The sequence below is a fragment of the Euleptes europaea genome, chromosome 5 (assembly GCF_029931775.1).
Source record: "Euleptes europaea isolate rEulEur1 chromosome 5, rEulEur1.hap1, whole genome shotgun sequence".
Lineage (NCBI taxonomy): Eukaryota > Metazoa > Chordata > Lepidosauria > Squamata > Sphaerodactylidae > Euleptes > Euleptes europaea.
Window position 1 is genome coordinate 62,679,655 of NC_079316.1, and position 17,617 is coordinate 62,697,271.

The 17,617-nt window shown below is 40.7% G+C and overlaps 1 protein-coding gene across 11 annotated transcripts in view; it reads right to left on the minus strand.

Moving 5' to 3' along the window:
- The window catches only part of ABLIM1 (actin binding LIM protein 1), a 194,750-nt gene that overhangs the window by 120,380 nt on the left and 56,753 nt on the right, over positions 1-17,617 (minus strand). The gene's annotated exons all lie outside the window — the stretch shown is intronic.

Below are 17,617 nucleotides of genomic sequence, written 5' to 3' on the forward strand. Positions count from 1 at the left end.
GAGTTTGGGGCTTAACCTGAAAATGACCTAACGCAGTAATCCAGATCTTATTTCAGGAGATCTCTATTAAATTCTTAGCAGGGCAACTTCAGTAGCCTAATTCATAATGGTCTTTTGTCCTCACCCTAAAACTACTTCACAGTGATGGCAATGTCATCTCTAGTTATAATAAGATCATCTAGAACACTGGTTCCCAACCAGGGGTCCATGGACCCCCAGGGGTCCGCGAGCACTAAATTAAGGTCCGCGAAACAAAGTTATAAACCCATAATAAATTAATATTTTCAGTTAAAAGTTCTCGATTATAAAAATATATATTCAAATATTATTCTTAATGTTTAACTAACAGTTATGATTAAAGTTTATTTTCAAATTCTCTGAATTTTTATTTTGAACCTTGGGGTCCCTGCACTGAACCAAAAAGTCCTATTGGTCCCTGGTCAAAAAAAGGTTGGGAACCACTGATCTAGAACAAGGCAGGCATAGGAAGCTTTAGAATGTAACAGTGTACTATGCACTCTTTGTGGGACATATTGGGCAACATTTTACATGTATTTCCTTTTAAGGGCAAAAATGTCCCCTGCTTATAATCATACCAATTTATAATTAACACAATACGTTTTTTATCAACATATGTTATATAATTCACAGTGGGTAGCTGTGTTAGTCTGTCTGCAGTAGTAGAAAAGAGCAAGAGTCCAGTAGCACCTTAAAGACTAACAAAAATATTTTCAGATCTGAAGAAGTGAGCTCTGGCTCACAAAAGCTCATACCCTGCCAGAAAATATTTTTGTTAGTCTTTAAGGTGCTACTGGACTCTTGCTCTTTTCTACATATGTTATATAAGAAGAACACATTGCATTTGACTAGACTTATGCAACCATGACTGATGTCATGACTATTATCAGAACCGGAAAGCCAGTTAACCACTAATATTAAAATACAAATACATTTTTTCACATATATTACCTGAATATAATTAAGTATCAGTATGCAACTGTCTTCATCCCTAGTCCTTATCAGATAATTGAGTCTATCAATATCATATTGTAAGGAAGAAAGTACTTAGGAGGACTACATTCCAGAAAAGTCCAGACCTATTCAAAAGTTCCTCATATTTTACAATACAATTGTCATAATCAAGTAATTAACTATTTTCTCCCAGCTGTACCTATCTGGAGAGGACTGGGATTTTCAGTTTCTCAAAATCCTGTAATTATTTGGGGAGAACAGCATGCAATCGAACCAGATGAGATTATACTGAAACCAATATAACTGGAAAATATTTAAATATTGCTCATGTTTCTAGGGTTATGAAATTTTTGTCCAAAATATATTACTACTTGACATATCCAAACAAACAAAAAAGACATCAGGCATATTTGCAATATTAGACCACATTGTTTTATCATGTTCATAAAATAATATTGCACAACATAAATATATCACTCCCCGGATAAAACAACTAATGACACTTTCTGAGAAGTGGATACTGCATTATCTGCTATCAAGTAGCTCAGTGAATTGTGTGAGAGATGTGGCAACCTTTCTTTTCATAGTGTCAAGAAAAAAAATTAATTTCCCCCCTTTTTAAAGTGTGAAATGGCAGATGAATAGTCAACGGCTGTTAAATCTAGGGAAAGGAAAGGCTAATATTAAAAATGGTTTTCTTTTTAAGAAAATATAATGATGTCCATCATCCCCATATAATATTTTCCTGGTTAATGTTTGGGGGTTCTTTAAAAGGCAAGCACATGTTTGCATCAACAGCCTCATTAAAATATGGCTGCTTTAATGCAGTAAATTTAGCATTAAAACTGAATTGTAGATCACCACTAATTTCTGTTTTGCAGCAAAGTGGCTATTTTATATTCTGTTCGCTCCAGTCCATGATTCACAAATGCAGCATTTCAAGTTTAGGTGATTGTATAATGATAGAAGCTGGGGGGAAATACAGAAGCACATGTGAGGTACAGCCTTCTTGTATTTGAAATGTGTATTTTCTTCTTCTGGCCAGTGGTCACTGGACTCACAAAGGTTCATATTGAAATAAATGTAGTTAGTCTTTAAGGTGCCTCTGGACTTTTATTTTTTTAAATCTCTGCTGTCAGATTCATGGTTGCTACCAAGAGCGGTTAAGGGTCAAGTAATATGTGATCAGAAATGACAGAGGAGACTCCCAAATGTCTCTTCTTTCTCTGGAAGAGCCTGCCAGCCTTAAAACATCCCCCTTTTACAGACCTCTGGCTCCAAATGCTTTGAATACTGATAAACACTCAGATTGCTAAACTGATATTAGATTACTTCTCTCAAGTTGACAGAAATGCTGAGTGGGTTTCCTCCACCTTTGGCTTATACATCGCTGTGTGCCCACTGTGATGGGGTGATCTCTACTCCAAGCCATGAAGGGAGCTGAGACAGGATGGAAGATGAAAGCAGTCCAAATTTAGACCCCATCTCAGCCGGGAAATACTAAACATAGATGTGAATCACATGTTCTCAATGAGAGAATTCAACGATGTTGGTTTCTCAAAGTGACAGTCCAGGGCCTTGCCTCAGCAGGATGCTGTTATAAATTTGGACACTAAGACCAAATATATATCAATGGATGAACGTACCACACTGTTGAATATGACTTCTTCCTGCTTGTTTTCTCCAAGCAAGAACCGGATTTTAACAGCTAAGTCCTACATTCAATTCATGCTGAGAGGGAGGAGTAGCTTTATAAACAGAAAAGATTTTACTATTGCACATATCGGATCAGACTAGCAGGAATAATTTTGTTTTAACTAAGTGCATGTCCAATTTAAGATGATTTAATGGCTGGCTGGTGTTACTTTTGGAACTATGAATATTTCAGAAATGTTATGTGGTATGGGAAGCTCATTGCCTAGTCCTCTTTCCCCGTTTGCCAACTGACTAGCTCTTCTGACAGTATGCTTTCCTGTTGCAGAAAAACACAGCGCTTCTTTCCTCTGGGATTTTGAACCGTCAAGATTCTTTAATTAGTGAAGATGTGTAAGAAGACTGAACTCAGTGCAACACAGGCAGTGGGGAGCTCTTAAAATCATGGAAATGTGATTTTGAACAGCAGTGAGATAGATGATATTCTAGCTTGTGGTGTAGGGAGTGTACCATTTTTTGTATTCACCACTCAGTAATATCCATCTACAACTGAATTGTTTGAAAGAATGCAATGGAATGATAGATTCTAATGACATTAGATATACTTCAGGGCACAGACTGCAATATAGTGACTGCGTGGGGAAATGGTTGTCTGAATAGCGTGATTTCAGAGCATGGGTGCAAACGCAGAAGCTACGGCAGCACAGGCATAAGAGGAATGTGGAGTACAAAAGAAGATCCTTGTTAGATTTAATTTGAGTCTTCTGATGAATGCGTGACAAGAAATTCATAAATGAAAGCTGCCTTCTTGTACATTAACTGTGCAATTCTAAACAGAGGCACATCCTTTTAAGTCCTTTGACTTCAATGGACTTAGAAGGGAGTAGGTGTTTAAGACACGGACAGTTAAAGCAATCCTGTGCTGAGTTATTCCAATCTAAACCCATTGATTTCAGTCAAAAATTTCCAAGCAACTCGGAATAGGATTGCACTGTAAAAACTACTTCTGTCCAATTATCTGTATTCATTTGAAATTACATGAGCACTGTTATGGTAAAAAGGTAAAGGTCCCCTGTGCAAGCACCGGGTCATTCCTGACCCATGGGGTGACGTCACATCCCGACGTTTTCTAGGCAGACTTTGTTTACAGGGTGGTTTGCCAGTGCCTTCCTCAGTCATCTTCCTTTTACCCCCAGCAAGCTGGGTACTTATTTCATCGACCTCGGAAGGATGGAAGGCTGAGTCGACCTTGAGCAGGCTACCCTGTTATGGTAGGAAGGAGAAAATGGTATTTTTCCTTGCAGGGAAATTCCTTTAGACTGGTAACCTGTCACCACCACTGAGGATTTCATGAGAATATCTGATCCACTGAGAAGGCACCCCTCCAGCACAGTACTAAAGCAATAACAAAGTGATAGGGTAGAAACTCTAGAAAATATTTTATAGCCAACCTGGTAGCACCTATGCAGTCTAGCACGTGGGGAAGAGATTAAGATAAATATCTCAGAGAAACTCCAGGGGTCCAAGATCTCAGACACTCTGGGTAGTAATGAGCCTTAGTAGATTTTAGGGTTTCTGTTACAAGCACCAACACACGCACAACAATCCAACAGGTCAAAATGTACACATTTCCCCTGATCTCAATTAAACTTGCTTGTAATTAGTACGTTTCAGCTTAGAAAGGTATCATGCTATTGTTCTGGGTTGTCCTTCCTGTAGGTCATTTGAATTGCCCTGCATCTTTGCTACGTAAAGTAAGAAAAGATGCCAATTATATTGAAATAAGACACAAACGAAATTGGCTGTTGCAAGCTTGAGTTTTGGGGTCAAATTTCCTGAGCAGGCAGCAATATGATCTGAATGTAAAATTAACAACTTCAGCAAAATTACCTGTGCTTTCTTGTTCACGGAATATAACATGATGAAACATGAATGTCAATAGTATAACAAAGAATGCCTCGGGAAATAGAGTAAGACCACAAATATCTAATTCTCCCACAGCACTATTTCTCACGGCTGTTCTTGAGAGTTACTTTCCATCTGCGGTTTCAGTTCCTTATCTCTTAAACCAGCCTTACGGCTATTGTCCTTTTCTGTTCTATTTATTCTTTGTTGATTTTTTTTTTTTAATTTTGAGCACAGTGAGCCCGAATGAAATAAAATAATGGCTCGGTTTGAATTTATGTGAGATGAACAGCCTTGGCCAGTGATGACAAGCACACAACAGCGATAGCATTTCAAATGCAACCCACTTGAATCTCATGGCCAAATTAATTTAACATGCAACAAAGGCACAATTGCTAGTAATTTGACAAAGCGATTAGGAAATGTTATTTTGCTCTTTTATAAGACTGACAGTAGTCAAGGGAATTTGTCATCTACTCTTCTCTGCTGTTTTCATTCTCCCACTCGAATCCCCCCACCTGCTTTGGGCCACTTCCAATATCACCGTCAGATTTAATTCCAGAGTATCCCACTGCTGATGATGCATCTTTTCACTTTTAGGAGAAAGTCACTCCTTTGATGAAAATCACCGCATCAGATACACACACGTTAGTGGCTATATGGTTTTGTTGATGTTCCTTTTTCAGCATATAACCAAGTCCTCTGTGCTACAGGAGTCACTTCCAGAAGCAGTCCATGGAGAACAGCATTGAAATACTGGTAGTTGCTCCCACAGTAACAGCCAGCAAGCCCCACAGCAAGCATAAGAACGTAAGAAAAGCCATGCTGGACCAGACCAAGGCCCATCAAGTCCAGCAGTCTGTTCACACAGGTGTCTCTACAAAGCCCACAAACAAGACAACTGCAGCAGCATTATCCTGCCTGTGTTCCACAGTACCTAATATAATAGGCATGCTCCTCTGATCCTGGAGAATAGGTATGCATCATGACTAATATTAATTCATTTTGACTAGTAGCTCTGGATAGCTCTATCCTCCATGAGCATGTCCACTCCCCTCTTAAAGCCTTCCAAGTTGGCAGCCATCACTACATGCTGGGGCAGGGAGTTCCACAATTGAACTAACAGAATACAGTAGCAACCAACCTCATCAATCACAAGCTGCATTTTTTTGGCTTATCAACTGGAACGGGAAAATGTAAGAAAGGATTCTAGTTAGAAGCCCCATAATGTATAAGAAGCTAGCAGGATAATTTAGCTTCCAAATACCTTTCCAACAACAAAATTCAACAAGGCAGGTAAAACCAGCTGTCCTGAAAAACCCTGCTAAAAGCACGTGACTTTCACTCCGAGGACAGATTAGATCCAGTAGGATAAACATGGCACTTGCAATTAGTGAACAAACAATGCATTTCAACCATCCTCTTCTTCCTGCAACTGCACAGTTGCTATCATTCTGACAACACACAACTCCCTCCAGCTTCAAGCAGCTACTCGGTGCAGTTCCTAACACAACACATCTTGGTGCCAGTTCTGATTTTCATAAAAAGGCCATCTGCACCACACCTTCTATGTAACATATAGGAGCCCTGACACACAAAGTGTCTATGACCATCATTTGCGTAGGAAAGCCCAGTCTGTTTAATGTATTTCAATGCAACTAGTAAAAAATGTCTACTGGAGGAAGGAGAGCCATTCTTCTGCAGCCGCCCTCCCTGTGCTGACAGGAAGATGAGAGCTAATTAAAAACGACGGAAATGACGCACCATTCATGCTTGAAAAAAGCAAAGACTAACAGGTATTCTTTAGGCAGGCATCCATCATAACGGGACCCGATGCGGCTGAGAATTTGTGCCAGCCAAATAAAAACCGGTACGAAAACAGGTGACATGCCTTGCAGGAGGTTTCCCCCCTGAACAGACAAAGAAAATTTTGCTGCTACATGATCTGAACTACTCTTTTGAAAAAAAGTACTGTGCGACACTCAAGCCAGAATGGAGAAAGCAGTGAGGTCATTTATCTGCTGAGGGCCCAGCAAAGGGTACACGTTGCTGGTACACAGACCTGCATCGTTTTATCTGTGGAGGATATGAGTTCTTTTTATTTAAAAATGCATATGGATATATATGGAGTGAACATTTTAAAAAACTCCTTGAACTAGAAAGTTTGCTTCCAACTCTCAAAATCCACCTTCCTTCCCAGAGTCTCAACACAAATGGTCTTCAGTGAACCAAATCCAGCGCACGTCTCAATCAAGAAACATGAACCTTCAACATATAAATGACCCACAGAAAGAGCACAGACCTCTTTTCATGTCTAGAGGTTCCTGAGTTTAAGCTACTGAGTTGTAGCTAACTCTACAGCCACTATTCAACTGACGCTGGATTCCATCACAATCCTATGAAATATGCTGAGATCAGCACCTTTCACATAGACCCCTAGTTAGGCTATGCTAGGCTCAGAGAAGGAGAAGCAGCTAAGTTATAATGCAAGGGAGGTTCTAGTATTTATCAAGATCTTTCCATCTTTTAAGCAGAAATTACTGCAATTAAAACAAGATTAAATCAACCCTTTCAGGAGTTTGTATGGGATTGTTTTAATTATCACAGGCGCACAAATGCACACATCTATAGATTTTCATCTGTGTTTGTTTTGCAGCATAACAAGTGTAGATAGTGGCTGCAGAGTTTCTTTCCAGCACATGAAAGCTGTATGTACTTGGATTTATGTGCATGATGGTCATAAATTGCAATTCGCATATGGATTCTTGCTGTTTTCCATGTAAGAAAAAAAAACTTGCAACATAGAACTTTGTCTTCTAGCTAAGCTCTGAGCTACCTTTGTTCTAGCTGAATGCAGAATGTTAAAATCAACAAGAAGCTCCTCTCTTCAAAAGAGGATGATCCAATAGAGAAATGGTATTATTTACTTGGCATCTGAGCAAGACAGAAAATGAGTACTTCAGTTCCTCCTCCTCTTCAAATCATCCTTCCCAGAATCATCAACTTTTATTATTTTATTATTTTAAACCTAATTTTGATTTTTATTCAAATTATTTTTTATTTAAAACTTGATTGATTGAGTACTTCAGAATGTGTAATGCATGGAATACCCAAGATTCAGATGCCCATAGAGTGGGAAATCATAGACAGCCATTCTAAGGCAAAGCAGGCTCTATTATTGCCTCTAACATGTTTCTTTGAGCAAAAGAGAGACTGGCAACCTGTCATCACATCATTTTTAAATACCCGGTGGTCCTACTGGAGTGGGGAGATGGCTCTCTAGACTAACTGATGCCACACAGCTTAAACACTAGGGTTGCCAGGTCCCTCTTCGCTACCGGCGGGAGGTTTTGTGGGCAGAGCCTGAGGAGGGTGGGGTTTGGGGAAGGACTTCAATGCCATAGAGCCTAACTGCCAAAGCAGCCATTTCCTCCAGGTGAACTGATCTCTATCGACTGGAGATTAGTTGTAATAGCAGGAGATCTCCAGCTTGTACCTGGAGGTTGGCAACCCTATTAAACACTAAAGTCTAAAGTGCCTGCACCTCACATGTATCTTTCTTTTTCATGTGCCCCCCATCAATATCTTTCTCTAATACACAACCTCTCGTCGTTCAGGATTATTTATAGAAGTATTCTTATTTAACAGACAAAGCAGAAATAGAAACGGCTCAGATTACCCCTGTACAGCAGCTTCCATATGAACAATTGCAAACTTCCATAGATACTTCGTAAAGGCAACTCAGAAGGGTGCTTTTCCAGATTGCTTTGTATGTTTTTCACCACAAGAAGGATAATAAAGTCATGTGAGAATGCTCCAGAGAAGAACAATCTCTGTTCTACTTTCCAGAATGAAGCAGTCTCTGTGCTGGGGAGAAGCATGCTGGGCAAGAGCACAGCTGCTGTATGCTGATAACATTCACATGGATACACAGTGAGCGGTATAGGTGATTTCAGGAGAAGGCTCTTTGCTCTTTCTCCGTGTAATCCATTCCTCAGATAAGATGCACAAATGAACTACCTACATGTTATATGCAAACATGTATAACTAAGCCCTGGAAAACTGTTTCAGGAGGAGGGAATGTAGAGCAGGGGTGTCAAACATAAGGCCCGCGGGCCAGATCCGGCCCCTTGAGAGCTCTTATCTGGCCTGCGAGCCAGCCAAAGTAGCCACCCCCCACTCTTGATCTGGGCTGGCCAGGCATGGCCCGGCCCGACCAAGTGACATTTATGTCATATCCGGTGGCCCTTGTAACAACTGAGTTTGACACCCCTGATGTAGAGTGATCAAGCTGGTGCAAGAGAAGGTACAATTCACCTTCCCCCCGTCTTCTGTCTCTCTTGCACCATAGCTGCAAGCTGCTGTTTCCCCGATGTCCTTTGCAAGAACAAGGAAAACAAAGACTATGCAAAAGTACTCCAATGTGGGTGCAAAAGACATGCATATATAAAATGAGCATAGTCACCGTGACTGTATGCCATAGCAGACACAAGACGCATGCACATTTGGCTGTCTATATCCACTGTCAATAAGGACAAAATGAATATTAGCAGCAATTACAGGCTTGTTCAACTAATATACCTTTGTGCAAATGGTTTAAAGGATCATCCTATGGAGGGGGAAAAACAACAATTCAACATACTGCATACCAAATTTTGTACTTTGCTAGAATTCTCAGATTTCTATAGTGCACACTTCCCACCCCTCAGAGACACCTACTTCTAGCTTCCTCTCATCATTCAAAATAAAAATAATCCCACTGAGTGAAAGAAGTGCAAGAGAGGTCAGAGTGATGGGTGCGCTCTTGATGCCAGTTTGATCCCTACTGGGTCACCTGTCTGAACTTTTCATCATGATACTGGCAAGTGGGATTCTCTGGCTTACTCCCCACTCATGCCCTTGCATGCACCACAAAAACCATGTGCTTTAACTGACATCTATGGCAACAGTTCCGTTTAGACTCGTTGTTCTTATATAAAATTGCCCAACAAAAATGTAAAAAGGATTAGAAATGTGTAGAATGTGTCAAAAGATTAGTGTTTTTGAATAGTCCACACCAGGGCTTGGATCCTAAACTGCCTTTTTACTCAAGGATTTTGAAGAACCAGGTTTGAATCCCGATTTGCCCAGGAAACTTGCTGGGGGATCTAGCCTACTTCACAGGTTTATTGTGACTGTAAGGATAAACAATGGAGGAGGGACAAACAATGTTATAAGCTGCTTTGTGTCCCCACGTTGAAGAAAAAGCAGGGCGTTAATATCTAAATGTGCATTTAGCATTGTGAACATCACACACAGACATGAGGGAATCATGGCTGACTGCAGCTCAGCTCCCCATCCCCTATATCTCTTTTGCTGCTCGTAGTGATTTTTAAAAAATGAAGCAAGTGACTTGGTCCTCGCAAATTACTATAACAGGTATGGCATTTGTGAACAGTCGACTTGGACTAGAATACTGACACAAAAATTCTCCACACAAAAATCAGAGACTACACTACTTCTGAAGTTATATGGAACATATATTCTTCCACTGGTAAACAAGACATTTGATCCATGTTACCAAAGGAGCTGGGGGCTATCCAGTGAGACCTACAGCTGATGTCATACTGACATTCAGCACACCGAGGCACTACACAATCACACCATGCAATGTAGACAGGGCTTTGGGGGAAACAAAAGACGGTGGCCTACTTCTTCAATAAAGTCACTCCAGGGCCCTCTGCTTTCCCCCTGCAGAACCGATGAGATTATATGAGATATTCAGATATAGCACTGAACTGGATACTTTCCCCCCTGCACCTGAAATGAGTGTAATTACGTTCTCTAATGCAGCCAAGTGGCAGAACAAAGGATGATGAGCATCTTTACAATGTTCAATACTGTTCATAGAAACCTCTTACAAAGATATTAAGTGGTTCTCAATGTTGCCAGATAGTCTGCCCTCAGAAATCTTTATTGACTGGAAAATACAGCGTAAGGCTAGTCCATCCTATCTATATACATTCCTATCCATCACCTTCACTCCTCCAGAACTAGCCCTGTTCACAAATTAGAATGAACGCACATACAATATATGTGCATTGATTAATTCTCATGGTACATTCAACACATGTACAGCTGAACGTGTGATTTAAACCCACATTTCCCCAGGTACTGGTACACTGGCTCTTCCTTACAAAGAGATGTAAGCATGGACATGCAGGATGCAAGGGCATTCACAGTAACATGTGAACATGGCTATTATTTTCCATTGTATGACTCCTCTCTGTCTCCCTCACAATCTTGAATGCCTGGAACTGCCTCTCAGATCACCTGTATGATACCTGCTCGCTCGCTCTCCCTCCCCCTCCAAATGCCTACTCAAAACTCACCTTTTCTGTAAAGTCTTTCACACAGCCCCCTTGCCTACTGAAACTAAGCCTAAGATCCTGCAAGTAGAATGAAAACGTATTCTTCCTCTATTTATCCCTGCCTCCATTCCCGCTCTCCTTGTATTATATAACACGTCAAGCACATTGATGGAGCTACAATAAAACACCAGAAGCTCACGCAAAGCAGCAGCTTCTTCCAAAAAACTATAGCTAGAGAAAAAAGTGTACAGTGTGTAAGGCTCCAATTTAAAATAAATAAGAATGAGACCAACTGATTTTAGATAAATACAAGCAGGGAACCCGCAAGAACTCGTGATGAGCATCTCACTTCCCTCCCCCATTATTTCTTCTTTCCCTTCCCTGAAAGCCCCCATAGCCTCTTCCCCTTTCCTGCCTCCTTCTCATGAACGAGCCAACCTACCTTATCTGTCTCCCATCTTCAGCTTCCCTGGGCCCAGCCCAGTTGTTCAGAGCTGGCTGCTGGGCCCAGCTGTGCAGTGGGAAACATGCAAGGAGCACCTCACATTCCCCTTCCCCACACTTTTCCCTTCTCCTGGCAACCCCCATGTCCTAAAGGCACATTCTTAAATATATGGGCATAGCAGTTCTACACAGTGCCCATGGGCCTTGATTAGCTGCCTCGAGCCACAATGGAAACACAGGGGTATCAATATTTCAATTAATTAAAAAAATAAAAATATGCTAAGTAAATATCTGCAATTGAGAGGTACAATGAGAAAAGAAGGGGCTTCAACTTAACAACTGCTAGGATTGCCAGGCTGTGCTTCACAACCAGCGGGATACGGGGGGGGGGGGCATGGGGCAGTGGCCCTTTTCCTAATTTGCCGTGCAATGGACACCATGCTGGGACCCTCAACAGTCCAGAAACACTCCCCCCAGACAGCCAAACATCAGGTGTGAGGGCAATTATTTTCTAAGCATCCAAGCCCACATGAGGATCAGGACCACAGCGCAGGGGAGAAGGGGCTCCCTTGCCATTTCCCCAACCCAAAACAATCCCAGGTGAGTTTACCTGCCCTCTTAGGGGCCTGGACATGTAGTTTGTAAAATTATGAATGGGATGGTGAAAGTGGACAGAGAAAAGTGTTCTCCTTCCATAACACTAGAACTCGGGGTGGGAGGCACAGAATGAAGTTGATGAATCATAAATTCAGATCAGACAAAAGGAAGTACTTCATCATTCAATGAGTAACCAAATTGTGGAATACACTGCCTGAGGTTGTAGTAATGGCACAAGTGTAGATGGCTTTAAAAGGAGGTTACACAGATTCATGGAAGATAGGTCCATCAGTAGCTACCAGCCAAGGTGACTAAAAGGAACCTCAGCACCCAGAGATAGTAATCCATTGAATATCAGTGGTAGGAGACAACATCAGGGGAAGCCTTGGCCTCCATGCTCTGTTTGTTGGTCACTGTGTGAAACAGGATGCTGGATCGGATGGAGCACTAATCTGATCCACTGATCCACCTTGGAGCTCAGTGAGAAAGAAAAACTATAAATAAAGTAAATAAAATAATGCAGCGGGTCACTTATGTGTTGCCCCTTCACAGAAACACTTACATTTTGTTAGCATCAGCAACATCATGACAACATCACACACTGCGGGCGAAAAACTTGCCAATGAACCCCTGCCTAAATCCCTTGTTGAATGTGGTAATTTCAGAAGATCTAGTGGCTCAAGAGTAGGGAATCATGAACTAGTTGGCTCGTTTCTCTAACCCTAGTCTCATAGCTATGAAATCCAGGAAACAGAAATAGCATTTGACTACAAGGGTCATTTAGAAGTAGCAGTAGCAATTACAGTAATCAAATGGCAGTTGACATCCTTCACTCCTCCATAATAATGCAAAGTTTTCCTAGAATAATTTCTTACAAGATCCCCAGTAAACTGAATCAATGTATGGTTTAGGTTAGAAAAAGAGAGTTGTTTGTTTTCTTGAAACACAGCTCCAGGCGGGTTTTTTAATTGGGAAATATTCTACTTTGCTCTGGGAAGTTTAAGTGTGATATGCTTCTGTGCAGTGATAGATCAATCTTGTGCAGCTCTTTATACATTTTTTTCTATTAATAAATTACAGATGCAATTGAACACTGCCTAATTATTAATGGGTCCATCTGTACCTAACCACAGGAACAAAATGATAATCTTCCATGTGCCACAGGCCTGGAAATTTGTGCACTACTCTTGGAAACATGTGGTTGTTGATGTCAATCTGTTGTCACCGAAACCAGCCAAGGAAGGGCTCAGGATTCCTAGAACTGACAGAATGACTGGCAGGAAGATGAGCTAACTGCACTAGCAAAATAAGCACATCTGCTGACAGTTGCCATTTTTAGTTCGGAAAATTAATTGTCCCTTTGGGAAACTGAAGGTCAAGATGCTTCACTGGTCCTGGCACTACAAGTGGGATTTGAACCATTATGGAAGCTCAGTGCCCATTTCATCATTTAGAACATTTGAATCAATTACACCCCATTTTTAGGTTGCAGATTGTTTTTCAGGTTCTTTTATTCATCTCACAACAAATGTGCGAGGAAGGTCATTATTATCCCCATAATGTAAATGGCGCCAATCACACCGACAAATGATAACTTCACTCAAGGCCATCCAATTCATCTATGGCTGGTGGTACTACAGGTCAAAACTCCCCAGAATGAGGCCAGCCATCTACACAGTGAACTGTTGTCCACTCTGTTCAGTCTGGCCTCTGTATAAAATAAGTTATCCAAGAATTTAAAATGTGTGACTATTTAGCTCATAAAAGTTAACAGTTTGAAAGTTAATCGTTTTTAAAGCAAAAATATGTTGTAAAATTTATAATGCTACAAAAAAATGGTACTTTACATTGGTGTCGCTCTCTTCTTTAACTAAAGCATTTTGTCAAATGCCGAGTAACTATCATCCTTTTAAATCTATTGACTTCAATGGACTTAGAAAGGTGTAACTTTGATGCAAAAGCGACTTCAAATTACTTAAAAAGATTAAGTATGTAATGAACAACGACACTCATCAGAATGTGAGTTCTTCTAAGACGGCGTCCATACTTTAAATATGGTCCATCTTGTAAACTTTAGTTTAGGTATAATGTTGAACTGGATCTGCCTTTCACCCCTACTGCATTGACAATGTATACAATATCGTAGAGCAATTATAAATGCACCAAAGTTGGAATGAGGAAGTTGATGTTGTTTTGTAAACTTATGTTTTGTTATTGTTATGTATGAAAATTAATAAACTTTAAAAAATTAAAAAAGAAAGGTGTAACTTTTCATAGGATTGCCCTCTTATTATACTATCATGCAAACAGAGTTCACTTCCTTGAGGATAAGTACTACTAATTCCAGCATGCTGTTTCTTTATCAGCATTCATCCAGAGCCAGAAATAGCAATAGCTTCTCTGATCATGCAGCACTGGAACAAACAGGCAATGGACACAGATGGTTTTCCACTAGTATGGAATGGTAAGTGGCAGTCTCTAAACTCAGGGGTCATGATAATACTAGAATGCTATTTGTTGGTGTCAGGAGGGTTTGTGGATTTATTTTTAACACATGGGAAAGGGGGAGAAAAAACTACAGCTGCATCTAAAAAACCACTGGAAATCAGATTTCAACTACTGCCTTGGAGTAAAAGATCTTTGTCAAATTGGTGCATTGCCAAAAACTCTACACTGACAGTAGTTAAATTATAAAACCAAAGATGTTTCTTAGAAGGTACAGCTAAGGCTAGATTTCCATGACCTTGGAAAGATAGCTCAATAGATCAAAATATGATCGTGTACATATGAGAGTTTTGTGCATTTTTAAATCAAGGACTATGACATAGATTTGCAGTTTTCTGCACAAATTAGGAACTGTGGAATACACTGATTTTATCAGTTCTCACATGCCAAATGTCCCCATGAAAACCTTGTGTATCCTGGAAATCCATTTAATACCATAATCCTAAACATGTCACTTGCATATCCCACTGACTCAAGCAAAACATCCTTCACTGAGTATGTTTAGAAAAGGTCAGTCTTTCATTCCTTCCTTCACATGCAGCATCAATCTTATGTCTGGCAAGCTATTAAAAGGAGCCTATCAGTGGACATTGATTCATAGGGTCTCCGTGAGTCGGAAGTGACTTGACGACACTTAACATACACACACATCAGTTGCTAACTGCAGGCCTGTCTCTCATCAAATATGCAGTGAATGGCTTGATCAAAATTTTATCAGCCTACAGTGTTTCACATGAAATTCACTTGGCAAAATAACATCACACACAAGGATATATAATAATGCACAGCCACATCTAACTCAGAAGCACAAATTCCTTCTACCCTTGGAGAGGTTATTCACTTTTCTCCATGTGACTTTGTTTTGGCAGCTCATATTGCAAATAATTAATCTGTCAGCAGCTTATAAATATCTTCATCAGCAATCATTCAGAGCAGCAAAAGTTATCCCCATGGCTGGAAAGAGCGTGTATTCTATTAGAGCAAAATCAGGGACTGTCATCTGCTGCCAAGTAGATATGAAATTCTGTAATGGGAGCTCTAAAAGAAACAGATAAGCTCGCTAGGATTTTAACAGGTAAAACTAGGAGCTTGAAAAAGGGCACACAACATGCCTTGGAACCACCAGAATCTCAATGTTTGGGTCAATTCAGAGCAGAACTGATAGAAAACATCTAAAATGTTGAACAGGTATATCTTTGCAAAACTGGATCCACTTTCTAAAACAAGGTGAGATGCAGACTTTTCCTCCCATGCAAAAACAAGTATGCAGTTAACAGGTGCAAGAACTCATTGCACCATTGTTTTCTTTGTTTTGCACATGCACAGAACAAATAAATAATACTTTATGTTGCTTTTGATACTGAGACAGCTTGCATATCATGCTGAAAATGTTCTGCTGTACTAACATGTGAAGGGGCCTTCTGTATTTGATGCACTTGTATTTGTATATTCTTCTTCCCACACTCTGTGGGAAGAAACGGTTAGCCAAGTACTATCCACTCTAAAACCCAAAAGACCCCACCTCCTCATGATTATACTTGGATAATTCCAACCATCCATAGTCTCTGTGGAACAAGGGTTTCCTGCTTCCTCTGCCTTCAGCCCATTGAATCTCCCCCCCCCCCGCTAGTTTTTATTCTTGGGAAGTCAGCAGACCCCCAGGAACAGCATAAGGAGTCAAGTGAGTATTTTCTGTGGAAGGGGGTAGCAATCACTGCCCCTTCTTCCACAGGGAGAAATGCCATTTTGTCAGAGGAACTGTGTTGTTGGATGAAAACATCCCATTATTTTTATACAGTACATTATGGCCAAGCCCAGTATGCTAATTTGTAAGTAAGTAAGAAAGCGCTTTCTGGTGGCTATAGCTCTGTTTGTGAAGTTCCAGCTAACCTACTTATTTGATCCCTAAGGGCAATGCCTGGCTGCCTAGGTAAATACAATTGAACAATCTTGCCTGCATGTGCATTACAGAGGTCTGACATTGGGTCAAAGGAAGGCAAAGCTGCTGTAGCTTTAAGAGCTGTGTAAAAACCAAGCGCAGAGTGTGCTAAAGAACCATGCCATGGAATTCTAACTACTTAAGTGATCTAACTACTCTAGAAAGTAAATTCCAAAGCAAAACTAACTGTATGACCCAGAGGAGAGATGCTATATGATCTGGCCTAGGCAGATTATGGAAAAAGCCATTTGCCGTTGTAAAAAAAAAGAAAGAAAAAAAGTTCTCTTAGTTCTGGAAAGAAAACGTGGAGGTCACAAATGTTTTTCGAAAAATGTCAAACTTGCGGCAAAGAGGGAAATGAAAGCTCTTTCCCCAGAGGAACGTGTACATTCAGAGGGAGGTAAGGAAGACAGTTGCCCCTGGAATCCTAAATTTGCTTATTTTAAAATGTCATAAGGTCTAGAGTGACCTTGACCCTCTAAAATTATTTCTGTGGACTGCCTTGGCCCTGCTGGATCAGTCTAGAAGTCCATCTAATCTTGCATCCTGTTTCACACACCAGCCAAACAGAAGCTCCTGCAAGCAGAATACAGAGAGTCTCCCCTACTGCTACCTCCCAGCACTGGCATTCAGACAGTACTTACTGCTTCTCAACATGGAGGTTCCAATTAATCATTATTGCCAATAATCATCGATTGACCTATCCATGAATTTGTCTATTCCTTTTTTAAAAAAATCAACTAAACTAGTGGTCACCTCTACATCCTGCGGCAGTGAATTCCACAGGCTAATTACTCTTTCCCAGGTCAAGGAACTCCAAACATAACAGCTGATAAATAAGCATATACATATTTTAGATTTACAAAACATTAGCTGCCTTAAACACAATAAGGAATTTTCATGTCAATGCATCACCAGCAACAGAGGCCTAGGCCTCAGTTTGCTGCCAGTAAGTCCCCCCACCACCCCATCCCCGCCAGCTGCCAGGGGGACCTGGAAACCCTACCTCCAAGGGGCACAGGGTAGGTACCATGGGTTTTCCTGTCTCCTTTACACGGAAACACCACAACAACCTCAAAACCAAATCAAGAGTTCGTCTGAGAAATCATCAAGCCTAATTGTCTGTAGTGTTGTAGGCTCTTACATATAACAATCCTGCATCAGTGGCAGAGGAATGTACCACCTATATTGGTCCCAACACAAGAACCTGAAGCCAACAGCTAGCAGACTGCATAAGCATCTGTACTGGATC